We start from the raw sequence: 26,610 nt of genomic DNA on the forward strand, positions 1-26,610 counted from the left end.
GGACGCAAATATGCACATTTTCACAACAAGAGGGAGAATCTTTATATAGGTATTTGGAAAGGTTCAATGATTTATTATCCCAGTGTCCTCATCATGGTTTAGAAAAGGTTAGGCTAGTTCAGATCCTTTATGAGGGTTTAGATTATTCCACAACGACCATGGTTGAGTCTCTATGCACTGGTGGATTTGAAAACCAAACTGTTGATGCGGCGATGGAATTTTTTAATGAAATCGCCGAAAAAACCCAGCAATGGGAAAATAGTAGGGCACCCCAGAAAAAATTCTTTTAAGTAGAGGAAACGTTAATAGGGTAGAAGGAGGCTATGAATCAGATGCCAAAATTGCTGCTATAGCAAAAAGGTTAGAAGCCTTAGAAGTGGGCCAGACTAGTGGTAGAGTGGAGCCTTTTTGGGAAGGCCAGAATATTGAAGAGCAGGCCAATGCTCTTTATAATAACACTAGATTTGATAACCGTCAAAAGATTGACCCATATTCAGAAACCTATAATCCTGGTTGGAGAAACCATCCGAACCTTTCGTGGTCTAAGGGCCAAAGTCAAGGTCAGTTTAGTAATTCTAATGCTCCCCCAGGTTTTGGCTATACTAAGAATCCTTCAGGACTAGCTCAGTTTCAGAATCAGTCAGATAAGAAAATCCTAAGTTTAGAGGAATCTCTCGCCTTGTTAACTCAGCAAACTGCAAAATTCCAGTTATCCGTAGAACAAGTCTACAAGCTAGTAACAGGATAGGACAAGAAAATAGTCAGGCTATTTCCGAGTTAAAAACCCAGGTTGGTCTGATAAGTGATTCTTTGAGAGAAAAAGGTAAGTTTCCTAGTCAAACACAACCCAACCCTAGAGGAGTTCATGAATTAGGTGCAAAACCATCGAATCAATTGAATGTGTTAGAACCCTTAGAAGTGGTAGAGTTGTAGACAATAAGGTAACCATGCCCGATAGTGAACATACTGTAGTTCACCCCTCAGGATCTCACCTCTCAGGACCAGTAGCTGAAGAGACTGATAAAGTTTCTATGATGTGAATTCGGTTCCTGAAAGGTCTGATTTTAGGCCTAGAGCCCCATTTCCTCAGCTATTAGTACCAACAAAGAAGGAATCGAACTTTAATGACATAGTGGAGGTTTTTAAGCAAGTTACCATAAACCTTCCTTATTAGATGCAATTAGGCAAATTCCTTTATGCCAAGTTCCTTAAGGATATGTGTACGCGAAAGCGAAAACTTAGCGTCCATAAGAAAGCCTTTTTAGCTAGTCACGTAAGTTCAATCATTCAGAACACCACAACTCCAAAGTACAAAGACCCAGGTTCTCCTACCATTGCTTGCACAATAGGTAACTTCCGGGTAGAAAAAGCTTTACTTGACTTAGGAGCCAGTGTGAACTTACTGCCATTCCATGTATACTTACAGCTAGGACTTGGTGAAATGAAACCTACTCAGATGACACTGCAGTTAGCTGATAGGTCTGTTAAAATCCCTCGAGGTGTTATCGAGGATGTTCTTATTGAGGTCGACAAGTTTATTTATCCAGTGGATTTCGTGGTCCTAGATACCCAACCTGTCCCTGACCCAGAGAACCAGATACCTGTGATTTTAGGTCGCCCATTTTTAGCTACGTCTAATGCGATCATTAACTGTCGAAATGGTGTGATGAGTTTATCTTTTGGTAATATGACTATGGAGATGAACATTTTTAATGTCAGTAAGCAACCTCATGAGCTAGATGACACATGTGTTGAGGAGGTGAACATGATAGAAGCCTTAGTTCAGGAGTCATTACCAAACATCTTGTCTGAAGACCCATTAGAAAGTTGTCTATCCCATTTTGGTTTAGATTTTGACGACGATAACTATTGAACAGGTGAACGCTCTATTAGATTCTACCCCTGTGTTAGACACTGATAGATGGAAAGCTAGCTTTGAACCGTTACCAGTTTCTGAGACTACCCTAATTCCTTCTTTAGAAGAGCCCCCAAAGTTGGACCTTAAACCACTACCCGATACTCTAAAGTATGTGTTTTTAGGGCCATCTGAGACTTTACCTGTGATTGTAGCTTCCAATTTGGATAGCGATCAGGAAAGTAGGCTAGTAAATGTACTTCAATACAATAAGGAAGCTTTAGGGTGGACTATAGCAGACATTAAGGGTATAAGTCCTACTGTGTGTATGCATCAGATTCATTTAGAGGAAGACTCCAAACCTTCTAGGGAGATGCAACGTCTACTGAACCCTAACATGAAAGAGGTAGTTCGAAAAGAGGTGCTTAAGTTGTTAGATGCGGGTATTATTTACCCAATTTCAGACAGTAAGTGGGTCAGCCCTGTTCAGGTTGTCCGCAAGAAATCAGGTATCACTGTAGTTCAGAATGATAATAATGAATTAACCCCAACCCGAGTGACCACGGGATGGCGTGTGTGTATTGACTATAGGAAATTGAACAAGGTCACAAGGAAAGATCACTTTCCCCTTCATTTTATCGACCAAATGCTAGAGCGATTAGTCACTATTGCTTCTTAGATGGCTACTCCGGTTATAATCAGATCGTTATTGCCCCAGAAGACCAAGAGAAAACCACTTTTACCTGTCCCTTTGGTACCTTTGCGTATAGACGCATGCCTTTCGGGCTATGTAATGCCCCTGCAACTTTTCAGCGTTGTATGATGAACATATTTTCTGATATGGTAGAACGGTTCTTAGAGGTCTTTATGGATGATTTTTCAGTGTTTGGTTCATCTTTCGATGAGTGCTTGCATCATTTGACATTAGTGTTGACTAGGTGTAAGGAAAAAAAATTAGTGCTTAATTGGGAAAAATGCCATTTCATGGTTAAATCAGGAATTGTATTAGGGCACATCGTCTCTTCAAAGGGTATAGAGGTAGACAAAGCCAAAGTTGACCTTATTAAGACTTTACAGGTCCCCAAAACCGTAAAAGATATTAGGTCATTCCGAGGGCATGCAGGTTTTTACCGTCGATTCATTAAGGATTTTAGCTTGATTTCTATCCCTTTTTGAAATTTGTTTGCAAAAGATGTTAAGTTTGTCTTTGATGATGCTTGTTTAGAGGCTTTTGAGAAGCTTGAAACTTTACTCACTACTTCCCCGATAGTCCATGCACCTAACTGGAACCTACCCTTTGAGATTATGTGTGATTCTTCAGATTATGCTATAGGCGTCATTTTAGGACAACGAGAAAACAAATTACTTCATATGATTTATTATGCTAGCAAAACTCTGAATGATGCCCAAATAAACTACACAACTACCGAGAAGGAACTTTTAGCCATCGTGTTTGACTTGGATAAGTTTAGGTCTTACCTATTAGGTTCTAAGATCATAATCTATACAGATCATGCTGCTTTGAAATACCTTTTATCTAAGAAGGATACCAAACCTAGATTGATTAGATGGATCCTATTGTTAAAAAAAATTTCCCTAGACATTAGAGACAAAAAGGGTGCAGAAAATGTAGTAGCAGATCACTTGTCTAGGCTAGTTGTTAGTTCCCCTAGTGATTCCCTTCCTATAAGGGATAGCTTTCCTGATGAACAATTGTTCTCTGTTTCCCAATCACCTTGGTATGCAAATATAGTGAATTATCTTGTTACTGGTCGAACCCCTCAACATTGGGGTAAGCAAGATCGTTCTAGGTTTTTAGCCGAGGTTAAGCATTTCTTTTGGGACGATCCTTATCTATTTAAGTATTGTCCGGACCAGATTATTAGGAGATGTGTATCTGAGAGTGACCAGTCTAGTATTATCTCCTTTTCTCATGAACATGCATGTGGGGGTCATTTTAGTGCTAAGAAGACTGCTGCTAAGATTTTGCAGTGTGGATTTTACTGGCCTTCGTTGTTTAAAGATTCCCATAGTCATTGTGTTTCTTGTGAGCGTTGCCAGAAGTTAGGAACCATTTCCCGTAGAAATATGATGCCTTTGAACCCTATTTTAGTGATTGAGGTCTTTGATGTGTGGGGCATTGATTTTATGGGTCCATTTCATATTTCGTTTGGTTATCTTTACATACTTGTCGCTGTAGACTATGTGTCTAAGTGGGTTGAGGCGGTTCCGTGTAGAAAGAATGACCACAGGGTCGTAGTCCAGTTTTTGAAAGAGAATATACTTACACGTTTTGGTACGCCGCGAGCTATAATTAGTGATGGAGGTTCACACTTTGTAATAGACCATTTTCTCTTTTAATGAAACAATACGGTATTACCCATAAAGTAGCAACCCCATATCACCCTCAGACTAGTGGTCAGGTAGAGGTTTCCAATAGGGAAATTAAACGTATTCTAAAGAAAACAATTAATCCAAATAGGAGAGACTGGTCGTCGAGGATTACTGATGCCTTATGGGCTTACCGTACTGCGTTTAAGACACCCATTGGAATGTCACCTTATCGTTTAGTGTTTGGCAAGGCAAGTCACCTGCCTGTTGAGTTATAGCATCGAGCCTATTGGGCTATTAATAACTCAAACTTTTCACTTGACAAGGCAGGAGCTCAAAGAAAGCTCCAGCTCAATGAGTTGGACGAGATTCGTAGCGATGCATACGATAGTGCTAAGGAGTATAAGAACAAAATGAAACCTGTGCATGATAGGAATATTTTACGAAAGTCATTTTCTCCAGGTCAAAAAGTTCTTTTGTATGACACTCGTTTGCATCAGTTCCCCGGGAAGTTGCGCTCTCGGTGGACCGGTCCTTTTGTGGTCCGTACTGTTTTTCCTCATGGCGCTGTTGAGATTGAGACATCAGATGGTAGTAGTTCTTCGAAGGTTAACGGTCAGCGATTAAAGCCCTTTTTAGAGCCTTTTCCTACAGGTGATGTTGATGAGGTCCCTCTGGAGGACCCTGTTTACCTTGATTGACCATCGAGGTGATTTTGTATGTTGTATAATATTTTTGTAGGTTTTTGGTTACACTTCACCCAGGTACTATCTTTCCGACTTCTTTCTTTATTATTTCCTAATGTTACTTATATTTTTGGTACTGTTTTTTGATTAGAAACATTGAGGACAATGTTAGATTTAAGTTTTGGGGTGGGGTAGAACTTTTTGTTACCTTTTCGTTGCAATAATTAAACTCCAGAGCCTAGAAATTTATCTTTATTAAGGATGGCACTAACCAATCTAAGTGGATGGAAGAGTCTATTCATAAAAGCACAGAGCTCAGGTGTTAGAAATAACATGATAGTTTCACCATATCTCGTTGAGTCCTTTTCACTTCTGTTTTTATTTTGTTTTGTTTTTAAACTATGTTTCTCTAAGTGATTAGGTGGGGCTCACGATTCAAGTTGTTACCAATGCTAGGGTGAATTAGAGTAATTGAGATACCCCAAAAAAAATGTAGAAAAAAAAAAGACCAGATCATCTGACCAACTGGAATAAATTCAATAAAGTTGACCACTGGAACCCTTGTATATGCCAGTGGTGTTGACTTAGAGTTAGGATTATCAATCACTGGTTCCCTTGTATATGCCAGTGTGTTGATATTAGTCAGACTAGTATCTCAGTCCATTAGGATAGGTTCATTTTGGCGGAGGTCTTCAGACAGATATGAGAAACACCGTTCACCTAGTAAACATCAAAACCATCTATGTTTTTCTATATCCATCTTCTTGATCTATCCATGTGATTAGTTTTGACTCCGGATATTGATGTCCATAGTGCGACTATCTGAGTAGGGCTCTGTCACTTCATATGAATTTTATATGCTTGAGTACAAACTCGTGTACAACAATTGGAATTTCGCATCAGGGAACTTCCTCATGTAGTCAATAAGTATGCCAACCAAAGAGATTCTTTAGTGCCTTCCAAGGTTCTGTGTAGATAGCTAGGGTCTGGAGTAAAAAGGTTTTGTGGGTATACCTCTGGTAAGCCCTCCGGAGACAACACTCCGCCACTAGGGACACCTAGAGGTTTAAAGGCTTATTGCATACGCTAAATGCAATCGACGATGCCTGCGACAGTGAGTTAGGATTTTATTTCTATTTTATTTTTTCTCGAGGACTAGCAAATAATAGGTTTGGGGGTATTTGATAGACACATTTTTGTGTCCAATTTGTCTCGATTCTATATATTGTTAGGGCTCATTTTTGTACTTATTGTGGTGTTTTATTTATTTGTAGGTATTTTTGGCTAATAAAAAATTTTGGAAAAAATTGGCTCAAAAAGTTGTCGGAAAGCACCCGGAGGACATTTGCTATTCGGACTCTCACTTTGGATAAGGGGTAACCTAATTACTAAGGAACATCCCATTTCCAGGCATCTGCTAATCGCACCCCTACTCTGGATAAGGGGCAACCATTTTCAACATTCAAAAACCAGAAAATTGGCGGGAAAATAGTGCAGTTAAAGAACAGTTTTGGTGATCGTGATTTGGAGGAGTTTGAGGTCGATTAAACCTCTGATTTTGATAGGATAGACTCCTTATGGGTCTAGGAATCTGATATGGGTGTTTAAATCGATTAGAATGGGCTCAAACGACGGATTTTTCTCACAACAAGAAAATATGGAAAGTCACGTGTGTGACCTGTTTTAGGAAATTTTAGAGAGATTAAAACGCTGTAAACCTTCCCAAATATTTGTATCTATCTAAGGAAGAGTTTAGAATAAAAAGGAAAGCTCAGAAACGCGTAGAAATCCTAAAACAAGAAATTGTCGCAACTTGGCCGTGAAGAGAAGGAAAGAGATTTTGGAAGATTTGGGAGAGATTTAATCGGTATTTTTGATATAAATAGATGTCTTGGGTCATATAGAAGAGGTGTCGAGAGTTTGGGAACCTAAGGAGAGCCAGAGAAGAAGAAATCAGAGCTTTACCAAACTCTGTTTCTGTTGCTGCTGCCGTTGAAGAAGAAGAAGAGCTGAAGAACATTGACCCCCGGTAGACAGTCGCAGAAAAGTGTTACTGTTTAACAGCTGAAGAACATTAAGCTGTTCAGGGCAGTCTTATTTCAGGGCAGTCTTAAATCAGCGACAAAGCAACAGTTTTTCTGTAACCACTATTTTTCAACACCAATACACTGTTGCAAACAGTCTGTGTTATTACTTTTCACTCTTTTAATCATCTTTTGAGCAACAAACACATATTTTGAGATCATGATTAATATGAGGAGCTAAACCCCATTGCTGAGGCGATATAGGAAGCTATTTTTCCAACAAAAAGTGGGATATTCTATTTTATCTTTTTATTTGCAATAATTATATGATTATTTGCCTTGAAATATTATTGAATATGATTTTTATTTGAGTGATTGTGATCTATTTTGATGGAGTATGCTCAGTTTTAAGACTTTTGATGCTTCATAATTGGTATTTACAATTATTACTTTTGAAAATCTACTTGTTGCAATATTTTATAATAAAATTAAACAAGAAAATTGCATAAATATAAGTATTGGTTTAATCACTTTGAACTTGGAAATAGTGGAATCTTAGCCTCGGTGTTTCTTTTAGTATTGATATCATCTTTGATTGAGTTTGCTATAATTTTTAGTGAGTTTTCTATTTTAATATTAGGATTTAAGTCTAATTAATATCCTTCACAAGTCTGAGAATCGAACCACTTTTACCACTATCTACAAATCACATCAGCAGTTAAGGTTCAAAAGAGCAAAGTTTATCAACCTCCAAAGTCAGCACACACGGATCGAGGTAAGAACATTCCTTATGCTTGCAGCTATTGCGGAAATAAAGGTTACCTGGAAATGAGATGTCGTCTCCATATAAGGAATAAGAAACTTCATGATGTTCTTGTTTGGGAATCACATGAAGTTGTGAAACCAAGATCATATGTTAAGACTAATCCCCTTAATGTTACAGGTTTTAATTTTCCAACCTTTAGGAAAAGGAATCAATGTTGTGATAAACCTAGATTTTCCTATAAACGTCATACGAATCCTTTTCACAATCGTAATGGTTATCAAAAGGATAACTTCGTAAAGACGAAGACAAGATCTGATGCTCCCAATTGGAGAAAGACTAACTTGCAAAAGAATAGTCAATCCAATTCTCTTCCGAGAATTCTAGAAGAGAGTAATGGGAAGAAGGTTCCAATTGTTCTTAAACGCACTCATAAGTGGATACCAAAGAAAGTCGATGATATTTTGAGTGTGAAAAGGAATGATCTCCCGGAAAATTCCATGACTATGGAGAAGGCAGTATCCATGATGTTGGAACTCGACAAGTTTTTTGGAAAGATGGATTTGGATGTGAAAGGTTCTAAAAGCGATCTCTTTCATGATAATTCAAAAGCCACTTTTGGTGAGCAAGATATTGTTCACCTCAACACAACTTGATTGTGTTGTAAGTGCATCCTCACCAATGAACGCCCTGCTATGTATACGGTGAGCGAAGCACGAGAATTGGGGCGCACAGATTATGTTCTGTAAGGCTGCAGAATTTGATTGGATTCTTCTAAAAAGGTATGTCTATAAACTTGAGCAAGACTTGTGTTTTTTATTTTGCTTAGATTAATTATAATTATGTATGTACTTTGTTTATTGTTCATTTCTACCTAACTTGATATGTGTTTAAGGTTCTTAAGTGTTTAGGTTGAAAATAGTAGTTCGGGATGTTTGGACTCCATGGTACACATACCTGGTATGCTTACCATCTTTTAAAATCAAAATCCAGGGGTTTAAGTTCGCGGACTTGAAAATTCGTTTGCAAACCCGTATGCATATTTGCCTGTAGACGTCGATATTCAGTCGACTTGTTTTGGCCGTAACTTCTTCGTCCGAACTCGGAATGAACTCATTCTTTTTGCATTCTCTTCCTCTTTGAATTATCTTCAAAATGGAGATTTGTATTTGCCCCGTCTCTTATTTTGAGTGTTTTGCTCCAATTCGTCGCACTTGTTCCAATTCTCTTGGACTTGGGCACTTGGATTCTTGGAGTACTACTATTCTAAGATAATTTGTAGCTTTTACAAGAATGTTGTTGGTGAATCACAAAGAAGGAAGTTCAAGAATGAAAAATAGTACGCAGTGCTATGGAATTCTTGAATGTTCACAATCATCCTTTGTGAATTATGGTGCATGGTTGTTATTGACTTTGTATGTTCTTATTTGTTAAGAAAGTCTTTTTATACGCCTTTGGTATCTATTATTGGTGTAAATCCATGCGAAAAAGATTGATTCTACCCTGTAAGGACAAATCATCTTGTATGTGCATTACGAGTTTGTCTTGATGCCTAGGAAACTTCTTATGAGAATTTATTCTTATTATTGAGAATGATTACTAGAGTTTGGAATAGCAATTATTGTGATTACACATAGCTATGTACAACGTTTTCATCTTCATGTTTTTAGGTTTATTTGTTTAAATTCTAAAAAAATTTTGGAAGGCGATTTTTGCAGTATTAATCTTTATGGTTTTATATATTGCAGTTTGTTATGGGATATGTGTGTTTGCGTCCGTGAACTATGATTGTCCCATACCTTGTCAAAAGTAAAGTATTTCGTAAGTCGATATTCATGTATTGATAAAAGAATGAATGGAGTTTTGACAAATACAAAAGTTAAGCCTATTATGTCAATTTTTGATGGAAGATAGGTTAAAATCTTTTGTTTACAAGGATTATGTCTATTGTATGTCATTGTGCGAATAGTGATGGAAAATATAATGAATCCTTGTGTATTCCGTAGTATTGATCTTCCCTGATCCATATTTTATGTATTACTGTGAGGCTCTGTAAGTTTTCTTATGTTGAGCACAATTGACTGAGTTGATTATTTTCTTATGATTAACTTAGTTATTGCTCCATTGATTCTCTTATGTCGAGCATGATCAATTAAATTCATCACTTTTTGTGGTTAATTTGGTTGTATATTTCCGATTAGATTAATTATGGGTTTCTTGTGATTAATCTAATTGAGTGTTTTTAAGTCTCCATAAGTTTACTTATGTTGATCATATTTGATTAAATTAATCACGGGTTCTCTTATGGTTAATTTAATTGAATATTTTGGATTCAAATTCATACTCGTTTGTGATTTGTTATGTCCAAAGAAATCCTTCTTTTCTTTTCGAAATTAAGGTCGCTCTTGTTGTTCTTTCGGGAATGACATATTATGGGGGAGAGTTCTTAATTGAACTTGTGCTTAATTGCCAAATGTTTGTGGGGAGTGCGGCTATGGAATATTAAATGGGTTATCTTGTATCTTTAAACTCCTTGATGAATGCATTTAGCTTCGCCTTTATGATTGCATCTAAATAACATGATATATGCTTTCTTTTGGTCATGAAATGTCTCTTTTGGAAATTTCATTAGGATCTCGTTCTTGTACCTTTGCAAATTTTATTGACAAAAAGGGGGAGAATTAATACGTAGTTCACACTACAAATACATATGGTTTTCGGATCATTATGTAAGGGGGAGTGGTTTCCATGTGAGATGGAGTATTGACTAAGGAGGAGTAACATATCACCATAGTATTGTTGTTAAAGTTGTGATACAATTTAACTTTGACGCTGTATAATGATACTATGACATTGTATAACAATGATTGAGAACTCTTGTTTTCTCGTTGTTATAGCTACGGATCTTCAACAACGGTGATGCTAAACTTACAACCTTTGGGATCATTGGAGTACTTGGAAGTGACGAAGATTTCAAGTAACGTTGAAGATTAGGCATGTGTAATAGGAGCTACAAAAGTTTATTTATATATTTTTTGTAATCCATATGTATTGATAATTTTGTCACTAAAATTGACAAAGGGGGAGATTGTTAGAGCATTGCTCGGTCGAACTCGCATGCGTTTCTATCTCAAGCATGTTTGTCAATGTTAGTGATCAAAACTATAAGTCTTGATTTCCAGTCTACTATAGCTAAGGTCTCGGACTAGGATAGAAAGTGTAGTTGAGCTCAAGAACTCCATGGCAATCATCATACAAGACGAAGGACTACTTAAGGAACTGGTGGATCTTCATCGACTAAACGGTATGTGGAGACTTGAACTTATCTATCACTCAAAAGTCTATTTATCTCTTATCTTGAGACAAAAAAAGTCGTTTTTCTATATAGACTTAGATTATACACATTTATTTGGTATTTCGAGCCGAGTTTACCTCGCCTATCTATTTCTCTAAATATGTGTTGGTAAAGCTTTCGCTTTATCCAAGTTCATCTTTTCCAAGTGACGAGAGTCATGTTATGTTTCAATCACTTTGAAAATTGCTCTGACGAAAAATGGTTTGTGAATAACAACTATATAACGTCCCTTGAGAATGTTTCAATGATTTAAATGAGAGTTTAGACTATATAAACATTTGGAGGATATAAGCGTTGTTTTGGAAACACATATATGTATAAGTCCTTATTGCTTGAACCGAAGTTTGCGAACTTTGTTGATCAAGTGAACCGGAGTAGTGCGTGAGCTAAGTCCGCGAACCCAGTCCGCGAACTGGCGAAGTTCTCAAACCCGAGAATTTTTGCAGGAGTTTGTGAACTCCATCCGGGAACTTAAGTCCGCGAACCCAGTCCGCGAACTTGAGTAGGTTATGTCTAAAAACGATGTTTAGTGAACTTATCTTTATAAACTAAGGAATGCAATTGCAAACCGTGGGTATAAAGTTCATGAACCGATTCATGTGAATCAAATCGTTTTTGCTTCAATTGTGTCTTGTGTAGTACATGAGATTTCCATGGAATTGAACAACTCTCTAACTAGTTCATTTGAGTCATTTGAAATAGTTATGGTGAAGAAAAATATGGTTGATATGAAAGTGATCATATGGCTAACCATTTGGTTAACTATTGTTGAACCAACTAATGTACAAGTTTGGGTACGGTTACACAAGCCCATGAACGTGCATTTCATGTGTGTATAACAAGCTATGTTTTCGATCTAACGGTTGATAAATATTAGCTTGAATCTAATCAGGTTTTCATATAACTGTGAATATTGAATGCTTTGTTACTAATCTAACATTGATTCCAAACCCTAATTTGAAAGACTACATAAGGGAGAACTCTAGCAACTGGGAAACCTAATCCCCGTATATTCTGTGTGATACTAGTTGTGCTAAGCTAGGGTCGATTCTCCTTTAACCTTTGGTTTCTTTTTCTAAACCGGGTTAAAGACTTAAAGACTTTATTGAGATTGTGAAGTCATACCGATACTATTTTTCTTGTAGTTGTGTGATCTGATCTTGTTGTTTCTATTGTACGAGTACAATTGTAATTATTGGCTTGAGATTTTTATCTCCGATAGGCAAGATAAAAAGTAATCACAAACATCTTCGTCTCATCGTTTGTGATTCCACAATATCTTTTTTCGCTGCGTCGATTAAGACTATTGTGAGGTGATTGATAATACTAGGTTCTTCTTCGGGAATATAAGACCATTTTATCAATTAGTTCCTGTTTACCTTGATTTATCAAAAGACGGAACAAAAATCGTAGGTATATTCGTGGGAGACGGATTTATCTATTATCATAGATTTTTGTGTGTGATACAGATTTGTTTATTAAAGTCTTCGACTTTGGGTCGTAGAAACTCTTAGTTGTGGGTGAGATCAGCTAAGGGAATGAAGTACGTAGTATCCTATTGGGATCAGAGACGTAGGAGCATAACTGTACCTTAGATCAGTGTGAGATTTGTTTGGGTTCAACTACAGTACAGATCGAAGTTAGTTTGGAGTAGGTTAGTGTCTGTAGAGGCTTAATATTGTGTGTGTTCAATATGGACTAGGCCCCGGGGTTTTTCTGCATTTGCGGTTTCCTCGTTAACAAAATTCTGGTGTCTGTGTTATTTCTTTTCCACATTATATTTTGTTATATAATTGAAATATCACAGGTTGTGCATTGTTCAATCAATTAGAATATCCGACCTTTTGGTTGTTGATTTAAATTGATTGACACTTGGATATTGGTCTTTGGTACCATCCAAGTTATCCCTCTAGTATTTGATAAAGACTCGCAGATTTCTAATTGCTTGAGTATATATCAAATCGAGAGATTGAGATATAAACTCTTTGATATACTTTTTATCTAGATTGAGTCTGACTGTCTAGTTGATTCTCTAGAAAGTATATTGAAGTTTGTCCATACAGATTTCTAAGCGAAATATTGGGTGTGATTGTTAGACCCCCGCTTTTTCAAAGTACCATGTAAAGAAACAGATAAAGATGAAATGCAAATTTTGCATGTAATCATGTTGAAAGCAACGACATGGTCCACATTACATATCGATATCCAGAAATTTCATCCCTATATAGTGATGTAACTAATATCATGTACTTCTACCGAAAGCAAATGGAAGCTGATGTTTAGAACTCTTACTTCTTATTTTAAGGATGGATACCACAGTCCACATACAAACCTAGAGGAAAAAAATGTTGCAACATAAGAGATCCAAATACCTTCATGTTTCATGGTATTGCAAATGTTTTCCTCGGAACATCAATATTGATCGACCATGTCTGCATCCATCCACAAATAAGTTTCAACAGCAGAATAAGACCATTTGAACATCACCTATTCAGAACAAAGGAAAATCCAACAAATGTATAGCACTAGGAAGATAATGAATCCTAAAGTAAACTATAACTGATGTACAAACATATACACCTCATATAACAAGCACAAAAAACACAATGCACTTTTATGTGCACCGTGTATAACTGGCATACAAGAAAATACAGCTACTTTGTAGAAATTACAAGCTCATGCGGTCTAACAATTTAGAGGTTTTTGCAGCAAAATGAAGCTTTTCCAACATCTGTAATACCATTTGAGTCGACAATCAACATCGTAAGTCACATCTCAGCTTTTACACCATTGACACTGATAACCGCCATTTGTGACAGAAATTACTATGACTTGACGAAAGTAATAGCAAGGAAATTACTATGCGTGTGTTTCACTCATCTTGTTACAGGTGCATCAATATGTATACTTTTATTGCAGGTGCACCAATTTGTACACTTATATTACATGTGCACCAATTTACACAATCAACAATTGCACAACAATGTACACAGTAACAACAGGTGTATAATCACATTAAGAATCAATATGAACTTACCAAAGTCTTACTGACAGCCTTATGCACAAGGTCCTTCAGTAAACTATGAACCTGTAATCATTACAAAATGTGTAAAATGAAAGTTGAATTCCCAAGATACGATCTTATCACACATGACTCATAAAAATGAAAGAGGAAATACTTGTCTCATGATTGGATGGATAAAATGTTCTAGATCTCTGGATTCTGCAATGCCTTGGCCTGCACAATAAAAAAAATAACACAATTGTTATCCAAACTCAAAACCGGAAGTTTTGAAGTACTTGCAAGGAATCTCTTTTCTCGATATGAAGACTACAAAAGAAGGTAGAAAGAACAGATCAAATCTTCTCTCACCTGTCTCTCCTTCAAATCATCGTCACTGATATCACCACAGTTCGTTTTGTTAATTTTTGCCACACATCTGCAATAACATTCCGAAACATCAACTCAGGAATGCAACTTGTACATGATTATTAAGAAGTGCAATATTATATTTCCATATTCAAAATACACATATATGCAGGATCGAGAATTTTACCTTCTTACACCATCCATCAATTCCTGGTTATTTTTGCCATATTTTAGTCCTTCTTGGCATGTCTCTTGTACTTTGTCGTATTCCTCCATGAAGAATTGGATTGCTCCTTCCTGGTGAAACCCTTGGAGAATGTTAAATAACACAATGGTGTACAACTATGTATACACCTATAATGGTGTACAAGTATGTACACATTAACAATCAACATGTGTACAAGTATGTACACATGTTTTCCACGTATGTACCCAAAGTATATATACCAAAATGATCCTATCTTCCATGTCTACTAGAAAAGAACAATTATTGCAAAAGGCCACAATTGCACTCACCAGTAATTAGAGTGCAGCAAAGATCTTCATAGGATAAGATTTTGATTGTTTTGGATCACATCAAAAGACTTCTGCTGCCAATTATTCTTTGAACTAGTGAGCTACTAGACATTACCCGCTAACTACCATCCTAAGGTCTACTGGACTCAACCTACTGTCATAAGACCAAAAATGTAATCATCTGCGCAATTGACATCCACAGACTAACCTAACTTGTTTCGCGGACCTAATACAACATCCTGAAAACAAATCAGTTCAGGTCTGTCAGAACGTTGAGCTACCTGTCAAAGATAACAGGTGCCAGTCGTACAAAAAAAATGGGTGGCTGATAATCAAGTAAGGAAATAATGACTAACCATTTCTAGCTCAAAATCCAACTTCCTTGAAGGTCCAAAATATGGTGGAGAGTTGGGAGATAGATGACCTTGACCTCTGGGACAAAAAGGAGAGCCAAGTAAATTACTCGCATATGGGTAGAGTATCAATCAAAAATACTTGTTGTGGTGTAATATTTTTGTGTTGTAATCAAGAAAATTACTCGAATGAGACTATTGTAAATGTAATCTTTTTAACAAAGCAATTTAAGATGATCTGCAGACGCTTACACTTTAATTTACTAATCTCTAGTAACACAACGACACCTAAAAGCAAAAACATGATCTGCAAACCAAATCATTGAAAGTAAAAATCAAAAACAGGACTGAATCAATGGTCAGAGACACTAAAGAAGATCATAATTGAAACACAAACACAGACTGTTTAAGAAGAATGCCTCAACCTTGAATACAGATATATATAAACACAAAATCAAAACATATATATAAACACAGATGGCAGAGATGAGGTTGTGGTGTTGTTCTAACCCATGTCATCTCTCATTCCATGTTTCAATTCAACAATCCACATTCATAAGCAAAACCAAAACCATATCGTAATCCATTCTCTACCAAACTCGATCTCTTCAACCACCTTCTAATTCTTTTATTCATAGAGAAAATCAACAAAATTAATCACTCATGAAAGTATTTGTATAAAAAGATTTATTTTTTTTTATCGGTAGTATTTGCAAAAATTGGAAGAAAAAAATTCTGCAAAAAATGGAAGAAAAAAATTCTGCAAAAAAATAAATAAATGGGAAATTGTATTATTACCTCTTATATCAGTATTATTAACAAGAGCATGGATTACACCAAATGAATCCCAAGCCTTTTGACCAGAAGAATCATTAACATCACCACTAGCAGATAAATCAAGTTCCACAGCAACAACAACTATTAATCCTTCTTTATTTAATTGATTAATCTCTTCACAAAGAGACTTTAATTGATCGATTCTTCTAGCAGCTGCAACAATTTTACAACCAGATTTGCTATATCTAAACCAAACTCACGAGCAGTACCAAATGATGCACCAGTTACCATCACTACTTTTCCTTTTAAATCTCTGCAAGGTTCTTCTAAATGATTCTCCTCCTTCTCTTCTCTTTTAAATCCGAGATGAAATTTTGTCAAAATCTTATGCTGTCGTCTTTAACAGGAGTAGATGGAGAGCTCTTTCGAATTTCGAAAAATGAAACTGAAACGACTATGAAGAAGAAATGATGATGGGTACTTATGTCACAAAAAAGTGCGTTTTGGACTAAATCGTTCACTAAAGGACCAACCCGTTTAGAATTTTGTTAATTTAGACCTCCTAGTACTAGGCTTGAGAGGAGAGGACTAAAGTGTCCAGATCCCAACAACTTTGGGATAAAAACATTAATTTCTACTGAAGTCAAGTCAATGACCTTTTGCACTAAAAACCAAACTAGTGGTTCTATATGAACCGTCTCAAAATAAAATGCAAAAACCGCCCTCAAACATGAGGGTGGGCCCGCCCCCTTGGAGTCAGCAGGAGGACCACTTTTAGGCTTAGTTTGGTATTGCTGCGGTTTTTGTAAAAGCACTTTTATGATGTGCGTTGCTGTGTTATGCTGTGAGAAAAAAGCAGTTAGATGTTTAGTAAAATATTAATCAAAGTTAAAGGTGATTAAAAAACAATCAAAGTATGTTTGGTAAAATATGAGACTCAACATTTGTTGTTGTGGCAAATGACAAAAACAGATTTATCTCTAAAAAATAGTTTTATTCTATTCTATTGGATTTAAAAATAATTAATTTTTTTACTATTAAATATTAAATTTACTATTTTTTTACTAATTGTTACTATTATTATGATTGTTACAAAAATTATTTTACTTAATCACTTTTTAATATATATATATATATATAATTTTCAAACAAGAAGTTAAACCAAAATTAAGTAATTATTTTATTTTTTTTTACAAACTAAATGAAATGGTATCATAAAATAGTTCGAAAATAAAATATAATAATATTTAAAGAATAAAATATAATAAATAAAAAATTAATTTTATCCATATTTAAGGGTAATTTTGTCATTTACAAAATAAAATAGGGACAAAAAGGATAAATCAGACATTAAATTTTGGTGGGACCAAAGCTTATGCTTTTGTAGCTTTTAAAAGCTCTTTCTCCCCAACTTTTAAAAATTGAGGAATTTGGGAAATGCTTTGGGTAAAAAGCACTTTGATTTTTTTTTACCACACACCAATTTCAAAAATTATTGACATATATAGGTTTTGAAAGTGCTTTTGGAAGAATAAAAGCATTACCAAACCCGGTCCCAACCTTAGACCCTACCATGCAAAGAGATGTTGGGGTCTGGGTTGCACGAACGCTCCGTTTTTTGAGTGGTGTCCGCGTCAGACACATGGCGTGCGTTGGACGCTGACACGACGCGTGTCTGACGCACCAATATGCGCGTCCCGCTCCCATCTTGTTTGGACGCACCGATGACTCGGGGTTAAAGCATTTTTTTCGGAAAATTAGGCGCAAGCCCAAAAAAATAATATTCTCATTGTCAGGCCCACAATTAATTTAGTTCCGTGACACCCATAATTATATGAAATTATTAAAAATGTTTGCATGTCGGATTATGCATCCGCATGACGGGTTATGCATCAGGGGTATAATTGGCAATGCAACTTGGATATAGCATATCTAAAAATCCGTGCCTTGGAATTTTACAAATTTTATATCGTTGGAAATCTTTTTAAGAGAGCTACGCAACGAGTACAAACAACAATATCAATTTTTTGTTTTTCACGAAAAAATCGGAGGTGATCATCGTTTTAAGGAAAATTTTCGAAAACCGACTACATATTCATTATGCAGCCTCCAAAAAAGATGCATAACACATTATGCAGACGCATAACGAATTATGCAACCATTTTCTATCTATAACGAGTTATGTAACCATTGTTTTGGTTGAGTGCGTACATAAAGATTGATGCATAATTGGTTATGCAGCCATATTTAAGGATGCATATTAGGTTATGCATCCATTTTCTCGATGCATAAAAGATTATGCAACAATGTTCTCGATGCATAATGCATTATGCAGCCGTATTTTGGATGCATATCAGGTAATGCATCCATTTTCTCGACTGCATGATGCATTTTGCATCAATTTTCAATTTCACACAAAATAACAAAGATGTCGGTTAATGTGTTATGCATCCATTTTTTCGATTGCATGACATGTTATGCACTCATAACAACATCATCATCTTCTTCTTCTTCGTTGTTCATCATCCCAGCTCAAATAAGCTTTATTATTATTCCCTGTATTTTCTAAATCTCAAATCAACTTTTCTTCATGTTCTACTTGATTGAAACAATTACAAACCCTATCTCCATCTCAGAACACATCTCAGATCCATCTTCTCAATCATAATACATAATTAAAAAAAATCATTCATACATCTTTCAGAAATAACAAAACAGTAAGATCTCGATTCATCTCAGAACATCACATAAAACCCTAACTTTCGATTTCATTCACCTATTGTTTCCAATCTTCATGTGATTATACTGTCTATCAATATTATTGATTGTAAGTCACAGTTGGGAGGAAGAAAAGAAAAATAATTGAAGAAGAAATTCCCGTGAAGAAGAAGAAGAAGAAGAAGAAATATGAAGAAACCAAATTTTATAAATTGTGGGTTTGGGAGAAATTTTCTCACGAAAATTGGGTGCGCGCGTGAACTTTTCCGCTCGTGGGTTTCACGGTGTAGAAAATCTGTAGTATGGGTCTCCCTGTAGTTTTCACTTTTCCTTTAAACTTCTTCCTTTATTCTTTTTACTATGATTAATTATATGAAGAAAGACAAACATTTAGATCAATCATTCAAGTCTTTGTTAGGGTTTTGTAATTGGAAATGCCATCCCATATACCCTTGGTTGGGCATATGTCGTTCTAAGAATACATTTTGATTGTGTCATGTGTTTAATAGTGATCGATTGCTTGACCTTCGGCGTGTATAAACAAACGATCTCTCCTTTTCTTTTGAAATTTATACACTTGTAACATTATTTTCTAATTTTTAAGATAGAAACACTTGACTTTGCTGTATAAATATACATATATATATAATATATAAATAAATAAATATATATACGTGTCCGCGTCATGATTTTTTAAGAATTTTGTAATGTCTGCGCCCGCGTCGCGTTGTGTACGCATCTACACGGACGCGTCTGTGCAACCCAGTTGGGGTAGTTTTTGTGTTATCTGTTTGAGCGGTCCACGAAGAGTTTTTGATACCAAACGGACCCTAAACCGCGTATGTCAGTTCCATTTTAGTGTACCATTATGTCATTTCCTTGTAACTTTCTAGTTTCTCGACGAAAGGGTAAAGAGAGAGAGATGGCGAGTGCATTTTGGGGGACAAGGTTTCTGGAGATAGTGAAGAAGCATGATTCAGGTGGGAAGGTCTGGAAGAAAATAAAGCTTACTCCTACTAGAAAAGCCAATGCCAAGAAGAGACTTCTTAGGGTTTGGCAGGTAAACTAACCATTCTATTCACTTTTCTGTATGATTTAGGGTTTTAGGGTTTACCAACAAAATTCATCTCTTCGTTGTATTTTGTTTGAAATTGGTGATTAGGGTTCACCTTTTTCTGCTTGATGAGTGACTAGTTTCGAATTGAGTATTTTTGTTTCTTTGTTTCAATACAGTGAAATCAAGTAAACAACATTAGTCGGAATGAATGATTGTATTGGGTTGGTGAATTTTGGTGCAAATTTATTATGTAAACTAGGGGAATGTGGTTCGAACTTCGAAGATGAGGTTACACTACCCTTGTTTCATTTGTTGTTCTGTGAGCAAGTGAGTTGGGTCTTACCATAATGGGACTTGAGTTCAGCGTATTTTTGGGCAAAAATTCACTTACATTAATAAGGTAAAGCTATCCTAGTAAATTGGATGAGCATCTCTTGGAAGCATCAATGTTAATCCCATTCGTTTTGTATTTATGAGACAAGAGTAGAGAGGAAAGAGCACAATGAATACATAGAAAAGACATTGTTGGTGGTTTTTGTGTAGGCATACATAACTAGAACTAGAAGGACCAATCTAATAACTGATTACCCAACTCTAACCCAGATAACTTCTAATACAATCATTATAGTGTCTTCAAAAGCATATTCTTAGGTAACCTTCATCTTGAATTAGCTTCTAACGCCCTCCCTTAGAATGAAGGTGTTAAACACTCAGTTTACAACAGTGTCAGGATAGAATTGAAATTGAAACTCAATACAGAAAACATAGCACACTAAGTTTCTATTGAACTGTTCAGGTCTTTCCCAGCTGCAACGGTTTCGGTTTCTTCCATCTTATAGTGATATTGTTTTATGCTATAAGCTTGGTTTGTATCCGATTGAAAAACGTGCATGTGCATGTCGTAAAGCAGGAATAAATGTCTGAAATTTGTAGTAGACTCTACTACACTTTATTTTAATTTCAATTTTGGCAAGGTACACTGAGTTGTTGCAGTTCGTAGGTTGAAGAAAATCTTACACTGTTTTAACCTGGTTTTTCTAAGGATCGATTCATCTATTTAATTGTAGCATTGCTCACTAAGAGGAGCTTTACTGTATTTCTCTTCTTGTGAATGTCAGATATGATAGGATTTGTAGAGCGTGATGTTTTGGGTAAAGTAGCCAGAGTTTGTTTATCAGGACTTTGAAATTACATGATTTATTTATTTTTGCAGAATGAGGCAGTCTTGAAGGCATTGTCCGCAGAACCTCCTTCAGGATCTGCAGTAGCTGGGGGTACTGGAAAGGATGAAAACAGCAGCAATAGCACGTAGCCTTATTTAACCAGCAAAATGAGTAAGATGGTAAACTCTTAGCCAATATGAGCTGCTGCATACAGAAATCTTTCAGCTTTCAAATGTAGCTTGAATTGAATTCTTTACTAGCTGTTTGGTTCTTTTTGATCTATGGTTGTTTGTCTAAATGAGATGAAGACTAAGTTTTTTTTTCTTTTTCTTTGTAGGCATTCACATCTGAACCTAGTATGTTCGTGAACACTTGATGCAAATCAATTTTTGATAGTAGAAAAAAATAATAGAAACAATCATTTTGTAGTTTGGTAAGCTGGTATAAATTTGAATGTCCGTTATCCTATGTGTGATGTCGTATGTTGTGCTCCATCACATTTCAGCTTCTTGGTTGTTGTTAGGGACCTTAAGGTTTGCTATGAGATACGTTTATGTTTTACAGTGTTTAGTTTCTATAGCAGGAAATTTTCCAGGCAGAAGATCATGAAATCACGTCTCCTTAAGGCATTTTGCTGCTGAAGGGTTTGAAACTAAATGAAGAACTCTAGATGTTTTGGGTTTTTCTTCTTATGTTAGTGCAGCCGTTGAGCTTAACTGCTTGAGCCCGAATTTCATGAAATTTCAGTTAGCAATCAAGTGTTCTTATAGATTTAAAGTTTTGCTGGAAACACTATTGGAACTGTTGGATGCGCAGCCGTTATAGTTAGGGCTGCACATGAGCCGGTACAGTCCGGTTTTCCTAGGAACCTGTTCCCTGTACCTCATGTTGACTGGTTCTCTATTTTGAGTACCTGTACCTATACATGTACCTGTACCGGTAACACAGGTCCGGTACCAGTCCGGGACCGGGTTATTACAGTATCAATCAAAAAGAAAAACAAATCACACATAAGCTTATCATGATCAGACAATCCTCTTCACTGATTAATTGCAGCCTCAACAAGATAACACAAGGTTGAAACTATTCAAATAAATCACTAAACGTCTAAACATGTTTCTTCAATCACTTCACGAAGAAAAACAATTCTTCAAACACTAGCAGAACCCCTCTTCTGTGTCCTCAAAAATTGCCCAAAGAAAACCCCAACCACGAAACCTTAATTTCGAATTACTACACCTGTTTCTTCAATCCCTTCACAGAAGAAAACCACAAATCTTCAAACACCCACAGAACCCCTACTTCCGCGTCTTCAAAATTCCAACTCAATCTTCTAACACATCAGAATTTTGGTTTCTTATTAACAGATCTTCTCATCCTTGACTTTGAATACCCCTTGAACATCATATATCAATTTCTACCACAACCATCTTGTTGAATTTCTACAGTAGCACCACCATCTTGTCCTCAATCAGTTCACCGTTGTAACTCTAATTCAGATTCAAACATGCAATTAAACAATTTAATTAAACATGCAATTGATTATTAAGAACCCTAAGTTAATCAAACAAATTTAAGATTACCTAAAATCACGATGAATGGATTACCTGTTGTAGAATTGTTCTTAGTAATTGGTGGTGGTGGTGATGGTATTCAGATAAATGCCTTTGCCATGGATGCCTGTGAAACCTTAATGACTAGTTTATTTTTAGAGCAGAGAATTTGGATGATAGATTTCAGAGACACAGAGCAGCCTCCATTGACCGCAACCTCCAACTTGTTACGGCTTTGATCAAGATATAATTATTAAAGAAGGTTGTACCTGTAAGTTTTAAATCTCTCTGGTGAAACAATGGACTTAAATCGCAAGAAACTATGTGCTCAATGGATGTAGCCTTGGGAATTAAGCTTACAATACCTCGTCGTGTTAAAAGGTGAAGTTGGAGGGAAAAAACTTCAACATTTCTGATTTGTGGTATATTTACTTTCACAAAACGTGTTTTTAACAGCAGCTGTTGTTTGCATTGTGAATGGCCAGTCTGCTACTAACTTGCGCGCAACATATCATAACTACAATCCCGCTAAAATTGGATGGAACTTGAACAAAGCTAGCGCTTATTCCACTTGGGATGCGAATAAGCCCCTTGCATGGCGTAAAAAGTATGGCTGGACCGCCTTTTGTGGACCGGCTGGACCTCGTGATCAAGCATCTTGTGGCAAGTGCTTGAGTACCAGCACTAAGCAATTACACAGGAATTTAACTGCATATCTCTTGCTTATAAACAAGGGTTTTGCTGATTGTTTTTGGCCGTTGATTATTTCATTTCTTATCCGTGGGATTCTAGATCAAAGATAACAAAGAAGTTTTGAATAATTTTGATGCAGGTGTACAATAGAAGTACAGGCGCTAAAATAATTGTCCGTATTGTTGATCAGTGCAGCAACGGAGGGTTGGATTTGGACTATAACACTGTTTTTAAGAAGATTGATACCAATGGAAAAGGTTATAGAGATGTTCACATGTTTGTCAATTACAGGTTTGTCAAGTGTTAAATGCAGAGATTGGTTGATCAACTTGCAAATAATCCATCGGATCCGTATATGAACGAATTGTTATGTGTATGTATGAGACATCAGACTACTTAAGTTCATGATGTTTATAAGAAATAAATAAATTATGTAACAAAAGTCTTTTTTGTGTTAATTGGTATATATTCCATTATTTACGGGAAGGTTAACGCCGGTTGGAATATTGGGTTATAATAGAGGATGAAAAACACATATAGAATGGTGCATTTATGATTTCAAGGATCTATCAATTTTTTTAGACGATAATCTGATTTTTCTAAATAATTGGCAAGTATAGGTCAAGGAATTATGCCTTCAGGATTCAATTAAATGCTGATTATCGAATTCAAGGATTGTACTTTGTTGACCAGAACAAGAGCGCATTGTATAAAAGTTCATAAAGATGTTATTATTATTAGAAGAAGAAAACAGTAAGTCTTGATGATTTTTTGATTGAGAAACATCTTCACTGCTTATAAGGTACTAGAAATAACCCGTGACGTAACGGCACGACATGAGGTTAACAGAGAGTTTTAATAAATATATAGAAATAGCTCGTGCTGTAACTGCACTGCTTTAATATGATATCTGACTGGTGTAATTTTTCTTTTTTTACGGACATTAAATTTCCTTTATAAGATAGTTTTCTATCTTGTTTTAAGCGAAAATAATGTCTATATACATTATCCAAAAACGAACACAAAAACATTTAAGTAATAGTGTGTATGCATATCTCACTTATGAGTTATGAATAGAAATAAACAAATAAATCTCATTTCCCATTAGATTCATCATGCCACTACTAAATCCAATTAATGCATGTATGATATATTATGATTTCATTTAATGTTTCTTTGAATATCTTGAGTTAAGAGTTTATGCAATAATCAAAGATTAATAAATTTTGATTCATAATGAGAGGGGTTACAGAAAGGACGATCGTCGGCTGTCTTTCACTGGGATGAGACTGGGATGGTCGGATGCAACGTTTGTCTCTCAAAATGTTATCCGTCCGTCCAAAGCTCAAAAACCTATGATGTTTTGTATTATAGATACGATCTGTTTACGATGTCTATTTATGACCAACAGATACCTCTGACATGCATCAATGGTAGCGGCAAACAGAATACAGACGTTTTGAAGATATCTTACAGTAACGGATAAAAACTTTCCAATTTAAAATGACCTTTATTGACCAACACGGTTCAAAAAAAATGTCTAAATTAGGACACTATAAGTATCTAGAGTTATCTTGTACAAGGATGCTATATTTTTAGTCTTATTAGGGCATTGAGCTATTGGTGGTCTCCAAATGAGACTAACTCCTTTATCTTGGAGGAGCGCTCGATCAATCAAAGGAGTGATCCCATTATGATTACGGAGGAAAACAAATCTAGAAGAGAGACAGTACCCTGTCTAGAAAAAAAGTTCAACAAAAAAAAAAATCCAAAATGCTTTGTATGGGGGACTGTCTCTAGTTTAAGGAAAAAAAATTGCTACATAGGAGACAGTCCCTCGTGTAGGGTAATTTTCACTAGTACAAAAATGACCTTTAACCACGCCAGATATAAATTTCTCTGTCACGCCTTTTTGATTTTGGCGTGTCTATAGGGTATACTTCTACCCTATAGACACGCCATGTTCTATGGGCATGTTAATATAAGTGCTTTCATCCACGCCAAGGCTAGTAGCGCGTCAAAATATTAACTGTTTAGTCACGTTAACTTTAAATTTTGGGCGTGTTTATAGACCAGTCTATGGCCATGTTAACCAGTTGTGGTGTGTCCATAAAAATAGTCACGCCACTTGAGGCGTGTTTAAAAAGTTAGTTTTATTAGACACGCCAGTATGCGTGTCCATAGTGTTCGATTTGCTGACACGCCGGTTAATTTAGGTGGCTATAAAGTTGGTTTTATTAGACATGTTAGTATGCGTGTCCATAGTAGGTGTTTTATAGCCACGCTGGTTGTATTGCGTGGCTAAACAGATCGGTTTATTGGACACGCTAGTATGCATGTCCATAGAGTGTGTTTTATAGACACGCTGGTTTATATGCGTTTTATAGACACGCTGGTTTATATGCGTGGTTAAAAAATTGGTTTTATTAGACATACTAGTATGCGTGTCCATAGTGTGCGTTTATAGACACACCAGTTCTATTTATTACTGGGTATGGGTATACATGAAATGGGCTGTAACTGCGACAGCACTGGCCCAGCTCCGTTGAGGGCCTTTTTCTTCTCCAGCCCAACAATCATTAACTGACTTTCAAAAAATAAATAAAAAAGCTTCTACCCAAATTCGAACGCATGGTCTCGACTCGAAGGAGATAGGTAAGAAGACGAATCAATCCACCAAGCTGCCCATCTATAGTTTTTTAAGATTAGTTACAATAACCTGTTTCTGCTATTCCATAGGGACGAAAGGATAGTTACAATCTATAGATGAATCATTTGATGCTACGCAACTCAAAAAGAAGAAATTCTTCCTCCTCATGCTTTGCAACTCATTCATCCCTTTTACCCCAAACCTATATTTCCATTTCCTCCTCCTTTACTACTCTTTTACCCCTTTAATCCCAAACACTAGTACTAATGCTTGGACTTGGTTTTGTTGTTGTTTCTTGTTTGCTGCTGAATCCATTAAAATATTTTGGTACTAAGGATAGTTACGACTTTTGAATGGATCTAGGGGAAACGTCGTTGCTACAGGCAGTATTTTACCTACGATGCCTAACCAGAAAATACATGGACAAGATCTTCCTAAAAACTGTTATGTTGTCAATATTCAGAAGGTTATAGTTCCATTGTTCGTGTTAACCGAACCAAGTGGTGAGTTTAAGTTATTAAGTGAAGATAAAGATGGTTTTGTGGCATGACCGAAAGATAACTGTTCCATCTCTGATGACGAGGTTAGTTTCTTAGCTCTTTTGCTTTGTTAACCAAGTACATAAATTGTTTTACATAAATCGTGTATTCAGTTTGATTAAAGAATAAGTACGATGAAATATATTAACACCTAAATGGAACATGAATGTCAGTGTAAATTAGAAAATTGATATTTGGTTACGGATT

The 26,610-nt window shown here is 36.0% G+C and overlaps 2 long non-coding RNA genes and 1 pseudogene across 3 annotated transcripts; 1 reads left to right on the top strand and 2 right to left on the bottom strand.

The window, feature by feature from the left end:
* Positions 1–100, bottom strand: LOC113354662 (annotated as a pseudogene).
* A 19,543-nt stretch (positions 101–19,643) lies between these two features.
* Positions 19,644–21,660, top strand: LOC113347241. Of its 2 annotated transcripts, none has more exons than XR_003358824.1 (3): positions 19,644–19,808; positions 21,019–21,147; positions 21,306–21,660. It is a non-coding gene; the product is annotated as an uncharacterized LOC113347241 (long non-coding RNA). The 2 variants fall into 2 exon arrangements; XR_003358823.1 differs by having other exon boundaries at positions 21,019–21,139; positions 21,306–21,538.
* A 55-nt stretch (positions 21,661–21,715) lies between these two features.
* Positions 21,716–22,766, bottom strand: LOC113347242. Its single transcript, XR_003358825.1, has 2 exons — positions 22,576–22,766; positions 21,716–22,458 (listed from the first exon to the last, which is right to left on the bottom strand). It is a non-coding gene; the product is annotated as an uncharacterized LOC113347242 (long non-coding RNA).
* Positions 22,767–26,610: the final 3,844 nt, after the last annotated feature.

This window comes from Papaver somniferum, chromosome 2 (assembly GCF_003573695.1).
Source record: "Papaver somniferum cultivar HN1 chromosome 2, ASM357369v1, whole genome shotgun sequence".
NCBI lineage: Eukaryota > Viridiplantae > Streptophyta > Magnoliopsida > Ranunculales > Papaveraceae > Papaver > Papaver somniferum.